Source organism: Arachis ipaensis, chromosome B9 (assembly GCF_059453495.1).
Source record: "Arachis ipaensis isolate K30076 ecotype BB chromosome B9, ASM5945349v1, whole genome shotgun sequence".
In the NCBI taxonomy this organism is placed as follows: Eukaryota; Viridiplantae; Streptophyta; class Magnoliopsida; order Fabales; family Fabaceae; genus Arachis; species Arachis ipaensis.
In genome coordinates, this window is record NC_142444.1 from 104,436,250 (window position 1) to 104,454,743 (window position 18,494).

Sequence of the window (18,494 nt, forward strand, 5' to 3'; positions counted from 1 at the left end):
GGCCAAAGAAGCATGTTTTCAATCATAGCACAATATTAGGAAGGAAAATGTAAAACATACGAATTATATGAATAAGTGTGAGTTTAGTGGATAAAATCCACTCAATTAAGTACAAAATATACCACGAAATAGTGGTGCATCAAAGACTAACTATGGGAGCTCATATCTTGGGAAGAACTACCCCAAGCTTGGTGAAAATGGTTGGAAATTCTGACAACCATTTGAGAAGCAAGCGTTCTTGGAGGTTCAAGGATGAATACAAGCATAAGCCACCATGACAAGGAGCTTTCCAAATGTCCAACTTAAGGACTTAAACCGAAACTGCTTGGTGGGAGACACCCCACCATGGTAAACTCTTTCCATTCTCTTGTAGATATCATGAATGAATGAATTGAGTTCTATTGTAAGTAGTTTCTTTACTCCTTTGCATAATTTGTTTTGCTTGCTAGGTTGTTTATACATTTTATGCCTTGAATAAGGATGATTCTTTGAATTTGAGTTTTTGCTTGGATTGCAAGTTTCCTCAAATTGTTTGAAAAATCCTCAAAAATCCAAAAAAGGGGTAGGGACACGTGCGCACGCTGTACGTGCACGCGGCGATAAGTGAATACAGCCCCTCATACATGGAACCAGAGAGTTTCGCTAGTTGGGTGCAAACATTGAGCTTCTCGCGCAAGCTGTGACCCACGCGGACGCGTACATCACGCGTACGCGTCAGCGCGCACTCTCTCCATCCACGCTTAAGCGTACATGACACTTGCATGTCCATTCCTTTTCATGCACCCACGCGGACGCACACAAGACGTGTATGCGTGGATTAAAAAACATAACCCAAGGGACGCGAGAAACCCTTGCCATTCGCGTCCCTCATTTCTTCTTTCTTCCAACATTCCCCTTCCACTCTTCCTCCATAGTCACTTCCTGCAACTACCCATAGCCACTGATGCACCACTATTTCGTGGTATATTTTGTACTTAATTGAGTAGATTTTATCCACTAAACTCACGCTTATCCACACAATTCGCATGTTTTATATTTTCCTTCCTGATTCTGTGCTATGATTGAAAACATGCTTCTTTGGTCTTAAATTACTAATTTTAATCCTCTCTTATTACCATCTGATGCCTTGATATGTGTGTTAAGTGTTTTCAGGCTTTATAGGGCAGGAATGGCCTAGAGGATGGAAAGGAAGCTTGCAAAAATGAAAGGAACACAAGAAACTAAGGAGCTGACCAGCGAGGATCGACGCGCATGCGTGACTAATGCATATGCGTAACCAGGATTTTTGTCAATCGACGTGTACGCGTGACTGACGCGTACATGTTACATGTGCCACGTGCAGAAAACGTAGAAAACGCTGGGGGCAATTTTGGGCTGAGTTTGGACCCAGTTTTTGGCCCAGAAAACACCGATTAGAGGCTACAAAGTGGAAGAATCATTCAATCATTCATTCACACAAAATTCATACACACAATTTTAGGTTTTAGATGTAGTTCCTAGAGAGAGAGAGGCTCTCTCCTCTCTCTAGGTTTTAGGATTTCTCTTAGTTTTAGGTTTATTTCTTCTCAATTCCAGGTTCAATGTTCCTTTAATTTAGTTTCTCTTCTACTTTTAATTGTCTTAGCATTCTAGTTTATTTATCTTTCCAATTGAATTTATGAACTCTTCATGTTATATTTAATTTCTTATTAATGCAAGTTGAGGTATTTCATATTTATTGCTTCTTCTATTATTTGTTATCATTGATTTTACAATTATTGGTTTTGGTATTTACATTCTCTTATTGCTTTCCTATGCCTTTATGTTGTGCCTTCCAAGTGTTTGATAAAATGTTTGGGAGGGTTTTAAATTAGCTTTTTATGTCCTTTTGGTTTTGGTTGAGTAATTAGAGACTTTTGAATTATCAAACTCCTTTGTTGATTGATAATTGGGAAGTTGCTAGTTGATTTGGATCCCTCTAAAGCTAGTCTTTCGTTAGGAGTTGACTAAGACTTGAGGAATCAAATTGATTCATCCACTTGACTTTCCTTCTTAGTTAGAGGTTAACTAAGTGGGAGCAATGGACAATTCTAATCACAATTGATAAGGATAACTAGGATAGGACTTCTAGTTCTCATACCTTACCAAGAGCCTTTCTTAATTATTAGTTTACTTTCTTGCAATTTACGTTCCTTGTTCCTTATTTCAAAAAACCAAAAAGATACTTTTCCATAACCAATAATAACTACACCTCCCTGCAATTCCTTGAGAGACGACCCGAGGTTTAAATACTTCAGTTTAATTTTATTGTGTTTGTTTTAGTGACAACCAAAATTTTTGTATGAAAGGATTCTTTTTTGGTTTAGAAACTATACTAGCAATGGGAATTTATTGTGAATTCTTTACTAGCAAAAATCCATTCGTCAAAATGACGCCGTTGCCGGAAAATTACAAGCGTGTGCCTTATTATTGGTTATTGTAAATATTTTCTTTTTCGTTTCTTTGTTAGTGTTTCTAGTTTTAGGAGTTTATTTTCATTAATTTTTAATTGTTTTTTTTTTACTTGCTACTATGAATTCTCACCCCTTTCGCTATGAGTTTGGTTCAAATTATGTTGTAGAGAATGGAAGCTATAATGAGAACATGCATCGAGGTTGGAACAATCAAAGATGGGAGGAGCCACAAAGATTTGATCAACCATTTCGGCAACAACCTCCTCCAATGTGCCATGGGCAACGACCATTCTACGATACATCCCAAGACAATAGTTATGGTGGACCTTTTCGTGACAACCAACCTCCACTAAATTACTATGGTAAAGAGCCATTCCAGGGTGCGTACCAATACGATGGATATGGTGGACCCCCTTGTAGCTACCAACAAGCCCCACCATATGCTTATGAACCACCTCCTCAACATAACTCTGAACCACCATACTCACAAGCCCCTTTCCACCATTCACCTCCATATGACACTAACCCATATCTATCATACCAACCACCATACGAACCATATGAGCCATACCCAGAACCAACACCTCAACATTCACCATCTCCATACCCTTACCAAGAAGAACCACCTTCCTATTATGAACCATTTCTCCAAAATAATGAATCCTCCTATCCACCCTAACCTCCACTGGATGACAACACCGTTAATGTTATTCGCCAAAGGCAAATAGAGCTTCAAACCACAATTACCTCTTCTTTCACTAGTCTAACCTCTACTATCTAAGCTTTTATATCCCATGTGGATGCATCAATCCAAGAGCAACATGATCTCAATTATGCTATTGACACGGAACAAGAGAGAAGGGATCGTCTTAGGGACTTAATGGATCGGGTTCACACACCCATACTTCAACAGAAGCATGAGAAGGCCCAAAATGTAGAAGTAGAGACCCTTGAAGATGAAGGAGTAGCTGAAGAATTGGTGAGGGAAGACATCAAGGAGGAGTTCGATTTTGTATTAGAGGATGTGGTCGAAGACTTAGGAGATGCGGAACCTCAATGGAAAAGTCAAGTCATAGAGCCTCCTTCCAAGACGTTTGAAATTGATGTTGAGGAGGGTGTACAACCTCCAAGGCATATCATGGTTGAAGACATTGAAGGGGATGATCAAGAGATGGATTCAATCATTGATGAATTCTTATCTACAATTGAATCCTCTCCCATTGGACTTGACATGGAGATTAAAGCAGAAAAGGCACAACTTCCCATGCCCTTGGTAAGCAATGAAGAAGAGATTGAATTGGTAGAAAGCTACCAAGAGGAAGAGGTTGAAATTGAAGAAGTTTGCAAAGAGGTGGAAGCTGTCAAGGAAGAGCACAAGGGAATGGAGCTTGAAATCACCTTGCCAAGGATGTTGGTGACATCTCCCCCAAAGCCATTACCATCCAATACAACATTCAAGTGGGTAAAATTCATATCCCTTAGCTTTCTCATTCCACTTGAATTTGGTTTGCTTGAGACGAATGGACAAGTCAGAGCTCTTTGTGGTTTTAAGAGTAAAAGGGAGATGGTTTGTGGTTGGCATCACAATCCTAGGTTCGTTATGGTTGGATGTTCAAGATCTAAGTGCAATGGTTGGTATAAGTCTCAATTGAATGGATCTAGGCGGTTGTTTAGATGTCTCAGTAAGAAATCCAATTGCTCACCACCCAAGTGGAATCATGATGATCAACTTGAAGATGGGTGTAGAAACAAGATTTGGGATCCCAGCATACAAGAGGATCAATTTTGGGAGCTCAAAGCTTGTTAAGAACTCCATCAAAGCTTGGGGAATTTACTTGAAGATGTTAGAGCTTATTGGAAGTCCAAGGATTGGTGGAAGTTTCAAGACGAGTTCAAGCACAAAACACCATGATAAGGAGCTCACCAAATGTCCAATTTAAGGACTTTAACTAAAAGTGCTAGGTGGGAGACAACCCACCATAGTATGATCTTTCATTTTTATCCTTAGTTTTATTTTATTCTAATTTTACTAGTATCCATTCATAATGTCTGTATTAGCATCTGCATTCTATATTTTGCATTCTGCATTTCATTTAAAAAAAAGGGCAACCCATGCGTGCGCGTAGGCCACACGGGGCCGTCGATTCCAAATTTTCCTATCCCATCCAACAAACAGAAAGTTGTGATGGAATCGTGCGGCCGGTGTGCTCTGCGCACAATTTGACCCACGCGTACGCATCTAGGATGCGTGCGCGTTGTAACGTCCCGTCCAGCAAAATACCTTGCTTAAGTTAGGGTATTTCTACTAGAAAGAACATTACGTAACCTTTTCTAGTATTAACTACTTAATTATCAAGCCTTTGTATCGAGTTCGCGTTTCAGTTTTAAGAAAATGCCAGAAAATTTTTGTTTTTTTTTTATTCATTGAAGTCATAATTCAAACATTCACAAATAATAATAATCACATAAATATTATTGATAACAATTCTTATACAAAAGAGACCAAATAAAACTTAAATACAATATACTAAACCTATCCCTCTATGTAAAATAAAATCTCAAAGGACAAGAGCGAGGGAACTCTATGAAAGCAATTAAAACCATAAAGAAAGCCTACTGATCGCTCGCAGCTTCAAATTGCGTCTTCAAACCTGTCGCTGAAAGGGTGGAAAATTTGGGGGTGAGAACCAAACCACATGTTCTCAGTAGAGGTCGAGAATGCCGTGAAAGTAAAGAATAAAACGCAAATAGTTAATTTCACTCAAAAGTATTTAAAAGAAAACCGTTTTTATTTGCAGTGATCTTTACTCGCCGTGTCAACCTTTTATTTTGAAAACCAACCGCATAACATTCAAAAATCCAAAATCTTATAAAGCATCAGTTAATTATCCAAAATTCTAAACCCATATTTTCCTTTATAAAAATCTTAAAAGTTTTCCTAGACCGTATGAATGACTAATCTGTTCCAAGCATAGGTTCATTAAGTCTATGCTGAACCAGCTCAATCTTTCATACTTACTAAACCTCAAACACAATCCAATCACGGCCTCAGGCCCAAGCAATTCAACCAGCACCCAATTCACCACAATCCAGCCAATCAGTTACAAACACAAGTAATGAGGTTCAAACACAATCAAGAGCAATTATATCAAGTATAGCAATTAGCAGTTAACAGAATTATTCACTTAGGCAAACCAATTACAATATACACACCCAAACAATGTCACATAGATGCATATGATGCATGCCTGTCCTACTGGCCATGAGCTCACGCGTCGGTTATGTTGCCAGACCCGACTCGGATAAGCGGGATTAGACCACCATCCTTATCCGTAGGTTCCATAGACAAGCGGGAATTAAACCACCATCCTTGCCCGGAACACGCAAGCAGGATTAAACCACCGTCCTTGCCTCCACAGTAAGCGGGATTAAACCACCATCCTTACTGGGTACATAAACTAATATGCAAGCGGGATCACACCACCGTCCTTGCTAAACAATTTATCAATACGTGAGCGGGATAAAACCACCGTCCTCACTACAGGCGGGACAAAACCACCATCCCTGCATAATGGTTTACGCACTGAGCAAGCGGGACTAAACCCACGCCCCTACCAACAATCTCATAAACCAAATATTCTTTTCTCAAAAGAACCATTGAAGTTATTATCATTAAATAAGCCTTAAATATTTATTTTGATCAAGTCCTTATATTTTTTATAAAAATTTGGACATAATCTCCTTTAAAAATAGGACTTATCCACCCTTACGGGTTCCTTCTTTCTCAACAGTTCATTAGCCTCTTTCAACATTTGCCACAGCAATATATTCTCAAAAACATTTGATAATAGAAAATCTATTTCTTAAATTCCATATCCAAAATAATTACCAACACAACTTGGCAGCCTGATTTCCATTTTGTTTTTAAAATATCAAATGAATTCAGAATTACGCAAACTTTAAATCCATGCGACCGTCTCGGATTAAACCTTCTATTAAATCAAAAATCATAATTTTTCGTTGTCTCTAGCTTCGGGAATATAAGCAAAACCGTGACTGTTCTGCAGTATTTTAAATCCAAAAGACAGCAGCACCATACAACATTTGAAATTTCATATAAAATCCAAATTAAATCCAACTACCTTCAAAATTAATGTGGTTAAACATAACTCATCCAAATTTCTTTCTAAGTTGGTTCCAGGGTCATACCATTTTTAATGAAGGAGTTACCTAGCTTGGAAGTTAGGTAATTTTCTGCAGAATTCTGTTTTACAAATCATTGAACACAACCTCTTCCAAGTCCCATAACTCACTTATTAAAACATAGAAAATCCTGAAATTTAAATCACATATACTAAACATACTTAATTTTCACCTCCAATTGGTTGCATCTCAATATCATCCTTCAAAAATTCATATATTTAAAACTACAAGTCTAATTGTTCTGAAATTTTACGGCATTAAAATAATAGGAATAAAGTTTTATTTAAAATTGGTTCCATTTCAAAATTCAAACTACAGAATTTCCAATAGAGGAATCAAGTTGCTGCTGCATTAAACGTTCTGCAGAAAAACCAGTTTTGACATCCATGATTCAAAAATTCACCATAAATCATAAACTTAGTGAAAAAGTCTCAAATTCAGCAGTCCAGTTCCCTATATCCCCAAGCTCAATCCGGACATGGTCCAACGCAATTCCGATAATCACAGAAATGGTTATAGTTTTTCAAAGTTTTCGGCTTCCTTTAAAAATAATGCAGAAAATCAAGTTTTACATTTTAACTTTGAAAAATCATAACTAGTTCTATAACTAATTCAAACTTCTCAAAATTGAGTCCCAACAACAACTTTTATTATACTTTACTCAGCCTTTGCTCTTATATCATTTCGATTATCGTTGAATAACTAATTCACTTCCAAAGTCACCTTTTTATTTCAAAAATCAGTTTTTCAGCAATCTATTTAGTATTCAAAATCTAACCCTTCAAAACCCCTCAAAAACAATTCCAAATCAACCACCAAACAAGTTCATTAACATTACAATATACCAAATAACAACTCAACAGCAACAAATCCAACATAACCATTAAAATTCAGAAATTCTCAACAATTAGTCATCAAGCAATTCCCAATCCACATAATCAATCAATATCACAAATCAACAATTCCAAATCACAATCTCAACCATTCCAATCACAATTTCAGCCACAATTCAATAATTACATAATCAATCAATTACTCACAGCTATTAAATCTATTTGCAGTTATTCAATAAACCTTGCAGGCATTCTTAAATTGAAATCGTTTTAAACCCCCTACCTCAATTAGCCGGAATCGTATTATCTAACGTAACAATTTCCTTTATCCCCAATTTGTGGCAGGTAGTCACTCCAATACAACTGGAACGGCAGCGGCATCACCCACAACTCTAGTAGCAGCAACAACAATTTTGGAAGGGAATTTAATAGAGGCTGAAGCAAATGCAAGGGTAAAAACAGAACAGATTATCAAAGAAGCAGTAATCAGAATATTGATTGTAGAACAAAACCTATCTTACCAAAAGAAATATAGGAATGGAGCAGCAACTCTGGTACTCGGGAAAAACAGAAACCAGAGAGCAGGGCATACGTCTTAGCAGCAGCAGCACCAATCCAATCGGTTAGAACAGCAGGGACACCAACGAAATAAGAATGACAAAACAAAAGAGAAGCAGAACAGAGTCGAGAATATCAGAGGAAAATACAGGATTGCAACAGAACAACTGGGGTTCAGAGGTAGTGGTTCTCATGGCTATGACTTAACTGACTCACCATGAACGACGACGGCGACCAGGAATTCCGGCGATAGCGGCGGCAGAGGAACGGTTCCACCCCTGTGCGTCTCCTTTCTCACACGTCTCGTCCTCCTCTGGCTCTCCCTCTCTCCAACGACGGTGACTACTCCACTCTCCTCCACGGCGGCGCCGAAGCTCAGGACGGCAACACGAGCTCAGGCTTCATAGACGGAACGGCGGTGATGGCAGCTCTTCCCTCTGACCTCCATTGCATCTCTCTCTCGACGCCTCTCCCTCATCCCTGTTCAACCGGCACCAGGGCGGACTCCACGGAACGGCGGCGACAAGCGGGCAAGGTGCAGTGGCGGCGATTCCAGGCCGGCAGTAGCGCGCGACGAAGGAGGCGGCGGTGAGGCAGCAGACTCGACCGGTTGGATGACGGCGCGGTGAAGCTCCCTCTCTTTCCCTCAGCACGACGGCGACAGCAGCGAGGCCCAGCCAGCGCTGTCTCCCTTCGCTTCCCTCTCTTTCTCAGATCTTTCTCTCTGTTTCCCCATTTCTTCAGTGTGTATGCGTTTGTACGTTGAAAGAGGGTGAGGCTGCGGCGGTTAGGTTTAGGAATTGGGGAAATTAGGGTTCTGAGTTAATTTTAGGAATTAGGGTTAGAAATTAGGATTTTATAAAGTAATATGGATAGATATGAATAGATATTTTGATAAAATTGAAGGGTACAATAATTTTAGAATCAAATATACTCTATTAAAAATATTTAGGAACATTATTTATCAACATATTTCTAAGTTCAATCAATTATTTCTAATTTACATTATAAAATGAACAAGTTAATTATATTTTATAAAGTACAATTTAAATTCAAATATCAATTTTCTAGATTAAATCATACAAATCTCTATTATTTTTCTATATCTGAAACTTTAATTTCAATTTACAAAATATCTAATTATAATAAAATTACTTAAACTTAAAGTATTTATAAAAATCCATTTAATCATTCCTAATAAATTAATTTCTAAAAGTTCAAACTAATAAAATAAACCATAATTTATTCATAATAGAAATTACTTAAATTAAATATATAACACTTCCATTACTAAATTTTATTTCCAAAGCATATGAGATAACCAATTATAAAAATTACATAAGAATATTAATTAACTTAAACTTCAAATATGAATAAAACTAATTTAATTACTCTTAATTAATTAATTCATAAAATAAGATATCAAATTAGTAAAATAAATCGTAACTTTTTTAGGATAAAAGTTACTTAAATTAAATTGTACAATTCTTTATTATTTTCAATTACTAAAATTATACAAAATATTCCCTTATAATTAGATTACTTAAAAATATTAATTGATTCGAAATAAAACTATCTCCGAATCTATTTAATTATTTTTAACAAAATAAATTCTAAAATTATAAAGTTTAAACTTAATAAGATAAAATCACAATTTATTTATATTTATATTTTCAAAAATACGGGATGTTACATTCTATCCAACTTACAAAAATTTTCGCCCTCGAAAATTGATATAAGATGGAGAAAAGATTCATATTCACATCCCCTTTCGAATATTTTAAAGATACCAAGAAAATCATATCACATAAACATAAAAGAGAATATATTAGGTGGTGCAAAAGTTGATAAAAATAATTTGACGCAAACCATATTTCAAATCCAAAATCAAATAGGCACATATTCGTTCACAACTTTTAACAAAGCATGATCACTTCCTCTCGTCGTCTCAAAACTCCATAACTCCTTATAACTTCGTAGACTAACCAGATTCACTTTCCTCACACATAGATCGTGTTCCTAAGAACTAGCGCATATAAGAAATACGAAACATGAGAAGAGAAAAACAAACGGCACGAAAGGTTTATACGAGAAATTGGAAGAATACTCAAGTTCACAGTTGGACAAAGATGGTATTTCGCAAGGATTTAAAGGAATACGTGAGATTATCAAACAACAAGGATATATATAAATAATGAAATATACCGGAAGGAGAATTAAATTGAAAGCTTAAGAAAGGATTTTGAATTAAAGAGTTTTGATATGAACAGTAATGGAAAATATAGTACAGCAATTTAGAACAATTTCAACTTGAAACAAAAGAAATTAGTTTATCTTTTTCAAAGGAAAATATTTAAACCCAACATTTTTCAAAGGTACTAAACTTAGTATAAATAATACGTTATACCGATTTTAATTTCAGATCAAGCAAATCATGCATGGTTTGTAAATTAAAGCTTGTTTGGTGTTAAGGGCAAAATATTTTCTTTAAAAATCTTGGAGGATACTTAAATACATAATTAGGTAAGAATAGCTATAAAAGTATAATAAAGTTGGCTGAAAATCAGCTTCTATTTAAAGAATAAATTTTGAAATAAGATTTTCTATAAATCAATAAAAGATAAGTGGTGCATCACAAATAAACAAAATTAAACTATATAAAGAAGTTTCAAAGTTTATGTAAGAAAGTCTAGGCTGAATTAAAAACAATCCCATCAAAATTTAAGCAAGGGTTGTGGATACAGTCAAGTAAGAAAAGATGTAAATTGAAATTTTTCTCAAAGAGAATCTGAAACAAATACTCAAGAAGGAAATTACAAGAAATGATATGTTGCACCGAAATAAATCCAAGTTCAAAGCAAAGAGCATAGAGTTGGTAAGGTATAGGATAAATGGTTCAAAAGATTCAAACAACAACTAGATACAGAGTCAAGCAAGGATATGCACGAATGATAATACAAGATTAGCAAGAAAGAGATCAGAAACTAGAAATTCCAATACAATTAATAGAGAAAGAGATAACACTAAGCACGAATAAAGAGCATACGTCGAAACGGAACTAATCTCTAGAATTTAGTTTCTAACGTCCCCAAAACCTCGTGATTCGCATTAACCTTATCACTTCTATTTCGTCTATGATAACCCATTAGTATTTCCATATACATAAATCATTAGTATTAAGTTGGCCAAACTTGATACCATGAGATATGCAACGGTAAACTAATAGCATTAATCATCAGACAGTCATGCATATAAAACACAAACTCTTGTCATCAGAACAAGCTATAAAGCATGACAGACACTCAGAGTATGCAATGAAGCATAGTAAGTCCACTCCCAAGGCTCTACAGGAAGGACTGCTCTGATACCATATTGTAACGTCCCATCCAGCAAAATACCTTGCTTAAGTCAAGGTATTTCTACTAGAAAGAACATTACGTAACCTTTTCTAGTATTAACTACTTAATTATCAAGCCTTTGTATCGAGTTCGCATTTCAGTTTTAAGAAAATGCCAGAAAATTTTTGTTTTTTTTTTTATTCATTAAAGTCATAATTCAAACATTCACAAATAATAATAATCACATAAATATTATTGATAATAATTCTTATACAAAAGAGACTAAATAAAACTCAAATACAATATAATAAACCTACCCCTCTATGTAAAATAAAATCTCAAAGGACAAGAGCGAGGGAACTCTATGAAAGCAATTAAAACCATAAAGAAAGCGTACTGATCGCTCGCAGCTTCAAATTGCGTCTTCAAACCTGTCGCTGAAAGGGTGAAAAATTTGGGGGTGAGAACCAAACCACATGTTCTCAGTAGAGGTCGAGAATGCCGTAAAAGTAAAGAACAAAACGCAAATAGTTAATTTCACTCAAAAGTATTTAAAAGAAAACTGTTTTCATTTGCAGTGATCTTTACTCGCCGTGTCAACCTTTTATTTTGAAAACCAACCGCATAACATTCAAAAATCCAAAATTTTATAAAGCATCAATTAATTATCCAAAATTCTAAACCCATATTTTCCTTTATAAAAATCTTAAAAGTTTTCCTAGACCGTATGAATGACTAATCTGTTCCAAGCATAGGTTCATTAAGTCTATGCTGAACCAGCTCAATCTTTCATACTTACTAAACCTCAAACACAATCCAATCATGGCCTCAGGCCCAAGCAATTCAACCAGCACCCAATTCACCACAATCCAGCCAATCAGTTACAAACACAAGTAATGAGGTTCAAACACAATCAAGAGCAATTATATCAAGTATAGCAATTAGCAGTTAACAGAATTATTCACTTAGGCAAACCAATTACAATATACACACCCAAACAATGTCACATAGATGCATATGATGCATGCCTGTCCTACTGGCCATGAGCTAACGCGTCGGTTATGTTGCCAGACCCGACTCGGATAAGCGGGATTAGACCACCATCCTTATCCGTAGGTTCCATAGACAAGTGGGAATTAAACCACCATCCTTGCCCGGAACACGCAAGCGGGATTAAACCACCGTCCTTGCCTCCACAGTAAGCGGGATTAAACCACCATCCTTACTGGGTACATAAACTAATAAGCAAGCGGGATCACACCACCGTCCTTGCTAAACAATTTATCAATACGTGAGCGGGATAAAACCACCGTCCTTACTGCAGGCGGAACAAAACCACCATCCCTGCATAATGGTTTACGCACTGAGCAAGCGGGACTAGACCCACGCCCCTACCAACAATCTCATAAACCAAATATTCTTTTCTCAAAAGAACCATTGAAGTTATTATCATTAAATAAGCCTTAAATATTTATTTTGATCAAGTCCTTATATTTTTTATAAAAATTTGGACATAATCTCCTTTAAAAATAGGACTTATCCACCCTTACGGGTTCCTTCTTTCTCAACAGTTCATCAGCCTCTTTCAACATTTGCCACAGCAATATATTCTCAAAAACATTTGATAATAGAAAATCTATTTCTTAAATTCCATATCCAAAATAATTACCAACACAACTTGGCAGCCTGATTTCCATTTTGTTTTTAAAATATCAAATGAATTCGGAATTATGCAAACTTTAAATCCATGCGACCGTCTCGGATTAAACCTTCTATTAAATCAAAAATCATAATTTTTCGTTGTCTCTAGCTTCGGGAATATAAGCAAAACCGTGACTGTTCTGCAGTATTTTAAATCCAAAAGACAGCAGCACCATACAACATTTGAAATTTCATATAAAATCCAAATTAAATCCAACTACCTTAAAAATGAATGTAGTTAAACATAACTCATCCAAATTTCTTTCTAAATTGGTTCCAGGGTCATACCATTTTTAATGAAGGAGTTACGTAGCTTGGAAGTAAGGTAATTTTCTGCAGAATTCTGTTTTACAAATCATTGAACACAACCTCTTCCAAGTCCCATAACTCACTTATTAAAACATAGAAAATCCTGAAATTTAAATCACATATACTAAACATACTTAATTTTCACCTCCAATTGGTTGCATCTCAATATCTATCCAGGATCAAAAGTTATAAACTCCCAAAGTTACTAATTTAAGGAAACAGAATCTGGCTTTTTCAGCATAATGCATCATCCTTCAAAAATTCATATCTTTAAAACTACAAGTCCAATTGTTCTGAAATTTTATGGCATTAAAATAATAGGAATAAAGTTTTATTTAAAATTAGTTCCATTTCAAAATTCAAACTACAGAATTTCCAATAGAGGAATCAAGTTGCTGCTGCAGAAAAACCAGTTTTGACATCTATGATTCAAAAATTCACCATAAATCATAAACTTAGTGAAAAAGTCTCAAATTCAGCAGTCCAGTTCCCTATATCCCCAAGCTCAATCCGGACTTGGTCCCACGCAATTCCGATAATCACAGAAATAGTTATAGTTTTTCAAAGTTTTCGGCTTCCTTTAAAAATAAGCAGAAAATCAAGTTTTACATTTTAACTTTGAAAAATCATAACTAGTTCTATAATTAATTCAAACTTCTCAAAATTGAGTCCCAACAACAACTTTTATTATACTTTACTCAGCCTTTGCTCTTATATCATTTCGATTATCGTTGAATAACTAATTCACTTCCAAAGTCACCTTTTTATTTCAAAAATCAGTTTTTCAGCAATCTATTTAGTATTCAAAATCCAACCCTTCAAAACCAATTCCAAATCAACCACCAACCAAGTTCATTAACATTACAATATACCAAATAACAACTCAACGGCAACAAATCCAACATAACCCATTAAAATTCAGAAATTCTCAACAATTAGTCATCAAGCAATTCCCAATCCACATAATCAATCAATATCACAAATCAACAATTCCAAATCACAATCTCAACCATTCCAATCACAATTTCAGCTACAATTCAATAATTACATAATCAATCAATTACTCACAGCTATTAAATCTATTTGCAGTTATTCAATAAACCTTGCAGGCATTCTTAAATTGAAATCGTTTTAAACCCCCTACCTCAATTAGCCGGAATAGTATTATCTAACGTAACAATTTCCTTTATCCCCAATTTGTGGCAGGTAGTCACTCCAATACAACTGGAACGGCAGCGGCATCACCCACAACTCTAGTAGCAGCAACAACAATTTTGGAAGGGAATTTAATAGAGGCTGAAGCAAATGCAAGGGTAAAACAGAACAGATTATCAAAGGAGCAGTAATCAGAATATTGATTGTAGAACAAAACCTATCTTACCAAAAGAAATACAGGAATGGAGCAGCAGCTCTGGTACTCGGGAAAAACAGAAACTAGAGAGCAGGGCATACGTCTTAGCAGCAGCAGCACCAATCCAATCGGTTAGAACAGCAGGGACACCAACGAAATAAGAATGACAAAACAAAAGAAAAGCAGAACAGAGTCGAGAATATCAGAGGAAAATACAGGATTGCAACAGAACAACTGGGGTTCAGAGGTAGTGGTTCTCATGGCTATGACTTAACTGACTCACCATGAACGACGACGGCGACCAGGAATTCCGGCGATAGCGGCGGCAGAGGAACGGTTCCTCCCCTGTGCGTCTCCTTTCTCACACGTCTCGTCCTCCTCTGGCTCTCCCTCTCTCCAACGACGGTGACTACTCCACTCTCCTCCACGGCGGCGCCGAAGCTCAGGAAGGCAACACGAGCTCAGGCTTCATAGACGGAACGGCGGTGATGGCAGCTCTTCCCTCTGACCTCCATTGCATCTCTCTCTCGACGCCTCTCCCTCATCCCTGTTCAACCGGCACCAGGGCGGACTCCACGGAACGGTGGCGACAAGCGGGCAAGGTGCAGTGGCGGCGATTCCAGGCCGGCAGTAGCGCGCGACGAAGGAGGCGGCGGTGAGGCAGCAGACTCGACCGGTTGGATGACGGCGCGGTGAAGCTCCCTCTCTTTCCCTCAGCTCGACGGCGACGGCAGCGGCAGCGAGGCCCAGCCAGCGCTGTCTCCCTTCGCTTTCCTCTCTTTCTCAGATCTTTCTCTCTGTTTCCCCATTTCTTCAGTGTGTATGCGTTTGTAGGTTGAAAGAGGGTGAGGCTGCGGCGATTAGGTTTAGGAATCGGGGAAATTAGGGTTCTGAGTTAATTTTAGGAATTAGGGTTAGAAATTAGGATTTTATAAAGTAATATGGATAGATATGAATAGATATTTTGATAAAATTGAACGGTACAGTAATTTTAGAATCAAATATACTATATTAAAAATATTTAGAAACATTATTTATCAACATATTTCTAAGTTCAATCAATTATTTCTAATTTACATTATAAAATGAACAAGTTAATTATATTTTGTAAAGTACAATTTAAATTCAAATATCAATTTTCTAGATTAAATCATACAAATCTCTATTATTTTTCTATATCTGAAACTTTAATTTCAATTTACAAAATATCTAATTATAATAAAATTACTTAAACTTAAAGTATTTATAAAAATCCATTTAATCATTCCTAATAAATTAATCTCTAAAAGTTCAAACTAATAAAATAAACCATAATTCATTCATAATAGAAATTACTTAAATTAAATATATAACACTTTCATTACTAAATTTTATTTCCAAAGCATATGAGATAACCAATTATAAAAATTACATAAGAATATTAATTAACTTAAACTTCAAATATGAATAAAACTAATTTAATTACTCTTAATTAATTAATTCATAAAATAAGATATCAAATTAGTAAAATAAATCGTAACTTTTTCAGGATAAAAGTTACTTAAATTAAATTGTACAATTCTTTATTATTTTTCAATTACTAAAATTATACAAAATATTCCCTTATAATTAGATTACTTAAAAATATTAATTGATTCGAAATAAAATTATCTCCGAATCTATTTAATTATTTTTAACAAAATAATTTCTAAAATTATAAAGTTTAAACTTAATAAGATAAAATCACAATTTATTTATATTTAGATTTTCAAAAATACGGGATGTTACACGCGTCACTTGCAACTTGGGGAATCCACACGTACGCGTCAAGCACGCGCACGCACGGATATGGCAATCGGCGTTAATGGGTGTTTGACCCGAGAGTTGTGCTGCCCTCGCGCTGGAACTGTGCTAGAGTTACAAAATCACACCACGCGTACGCATCTCTGACGTGTGCGCGTCTTTTCGCCTTCAGACCATCCACGTGTACGCGTCGCGCCCTGTTTTTAAATTCTTACTTCTTTCTTCTATCCTTTCTCCTTCTTTCCTCCTACTTTCTTACTTTCTTCTTCTTCATCTCTTTAACTTCTCATCCTTCTTCACTTTCATTCTATTTTACTTAATTTATTTGCATACTTTCATTCATTGCATTTTAATTTTGTGCATATTTTTATCTTCTTTTCTAAAGTATTCTTTTTCCATTGGTGTCAAATGTTCTTATTCAACTGTTGTATCTTTTCTGGTATTATTTTGGTGCTTAGTGACTTGTTTAACATTGTTGGGTGATATTATTTATTTGTGAAATGCCAATTTTTATGATACCTGTATTCCTTTTGCATTGACATGAATTTATATTGTCTTTCATGACCTACTATCTCTTCCCCATCGTTGCAATTTTTGCACTATTGATATGCCATTTGCTTCTACTATTTTCTCACTTGCATGTTGTAGCTACCATGTAATTGTAATCCTCATTATTTGGCATTAACCACCCATATTTTAATTGTTTTCTATCTTTGTTTCTGGGTTACTCTTCTTCTTTTTTCTCTTCTTTCAGGATGGCCACCGAGAAAGAAAAAGAGAAGCTTCTCAATGGGGCGACAGACAAATCCATTTGCATAATCTTTGGAGAAAAGTATCAGTTGTAGCAGCTTGTCCACTTGCACATCTTAGCATGCACCGAGAATGGTGCAATCTTTAAGTGTTGGGAGGTCAATACCGACTTCTGTGGGTTAGTTATTTCCTATTTCAACACCAATGTTTAATTTTCCTTGTTAAATTAGTTGTTGTATTTGCATGTTTGATTGCATGTTTGTTTGATTTTGTGCATGTTCTTCTACCACTACTTGGTTAGAGTGATAAGTTCTTTTTCAAGACCCTTTTTATAGAATGTCACTAATTTAAATTAAAACTTTTTTGTTAAACTTGTTTGAAGATTGTAATTTGGAACATGAATTATAGCTAAAGAACACACAACCTGTGAGATTTGAGCTTAATTACATGGTTATATTATTTAACCATAATATTTTATTCTTGTCTGTTCCCTTCTCTATGATTGTAATCTATATTTTGTTCAATTCTATATGTCCATTGTTTAGTGTATTTACATGCTTGCATATGATTGAGGCCATCATTTGTTATTAGTCACTTATCGTAAATAGCCTACCATTTCAGTCACCTTTGTTTGCCACCTTGAGCCTTTTAATCCCCATTTGTTCTGTATTTTACCACATTACTAGCCTTAAGCGGAAAACAATTAATTACTCCAATTGAATCTTTGGTTAGCTTAAGATAGAGATTGTGTGTCAATTAAGTGTGGGGAACTGTGGGAACTTGGGTTGATGAAAGTGTACAATGTTTCATTGACAAAATATTGGGAATTTGGGTACCTACTTATGTGAGACCAAAAAAATTAAAAAAATCTATGTGCATTGATATGTTATGTTTACTTTTATATTTTTAATAAAAAAAAAATGAAAAACTAAAAATATTTAAATAAATAAATAAATAAATAAATAAAGGGACAAAATTACTCCAATGTTATGTTTAATAAAAGATCAATGCATATGTGATAAAACTAAAGGAATATTTGGTACATGAGTATGTGATACAAAAGTGGGAATTATGGGAAGCTAGGAATAATTTCATATATATAGGATGTGTGTGTTAGGTGAAAGCCTAGGTTAATCAAAGATTCATATTTTAGCTCACTTGGCCATACATATATCCTCACCATTACCTTAGTCCCATTACAACCTTGAAAAGACCTCATGATGTTTGCATTGGTGTA

General features: G+C 35.5%; 1 long non-coding RNA gene across 6 annotated transcripts; it reads right to left on the minus strand.

The window, feature by feature from the left end:
* Positions 1–4,826: 4,826 nt before the first annotated feature.
* Positions 4,827–15,614, minus strand: LOC107619183 (uncharacterized). 6 transcript variants are annotated; one of them, XR_015900033.1, is made up of 7 exons: positions 15,009–15,614; positions 14,756–14,828; positions 14,519–14,670; positions 11,762–11,801; positions 8,243–8,804; positions 7,752–8,062; positions 4,827–5,089 (listed from the first exon to the last, which is right to left on the minus strand). It is a non-coding gene; the product is annotated as an uncharacterized LOC107619183 (long non-coding RNA). The 6 variants fall into 6 exon arrangements; XR_015900032.1 differs by having other exon boundaries at positions 7,752–7,860; positions 7,990–8,804; XR_015900030.1 differs by having other exon boundaries at positions 7,752–8,804.
* Between the last annotated feature and the right edge of the window lie 2,880 nt (positions 15,615–18,494).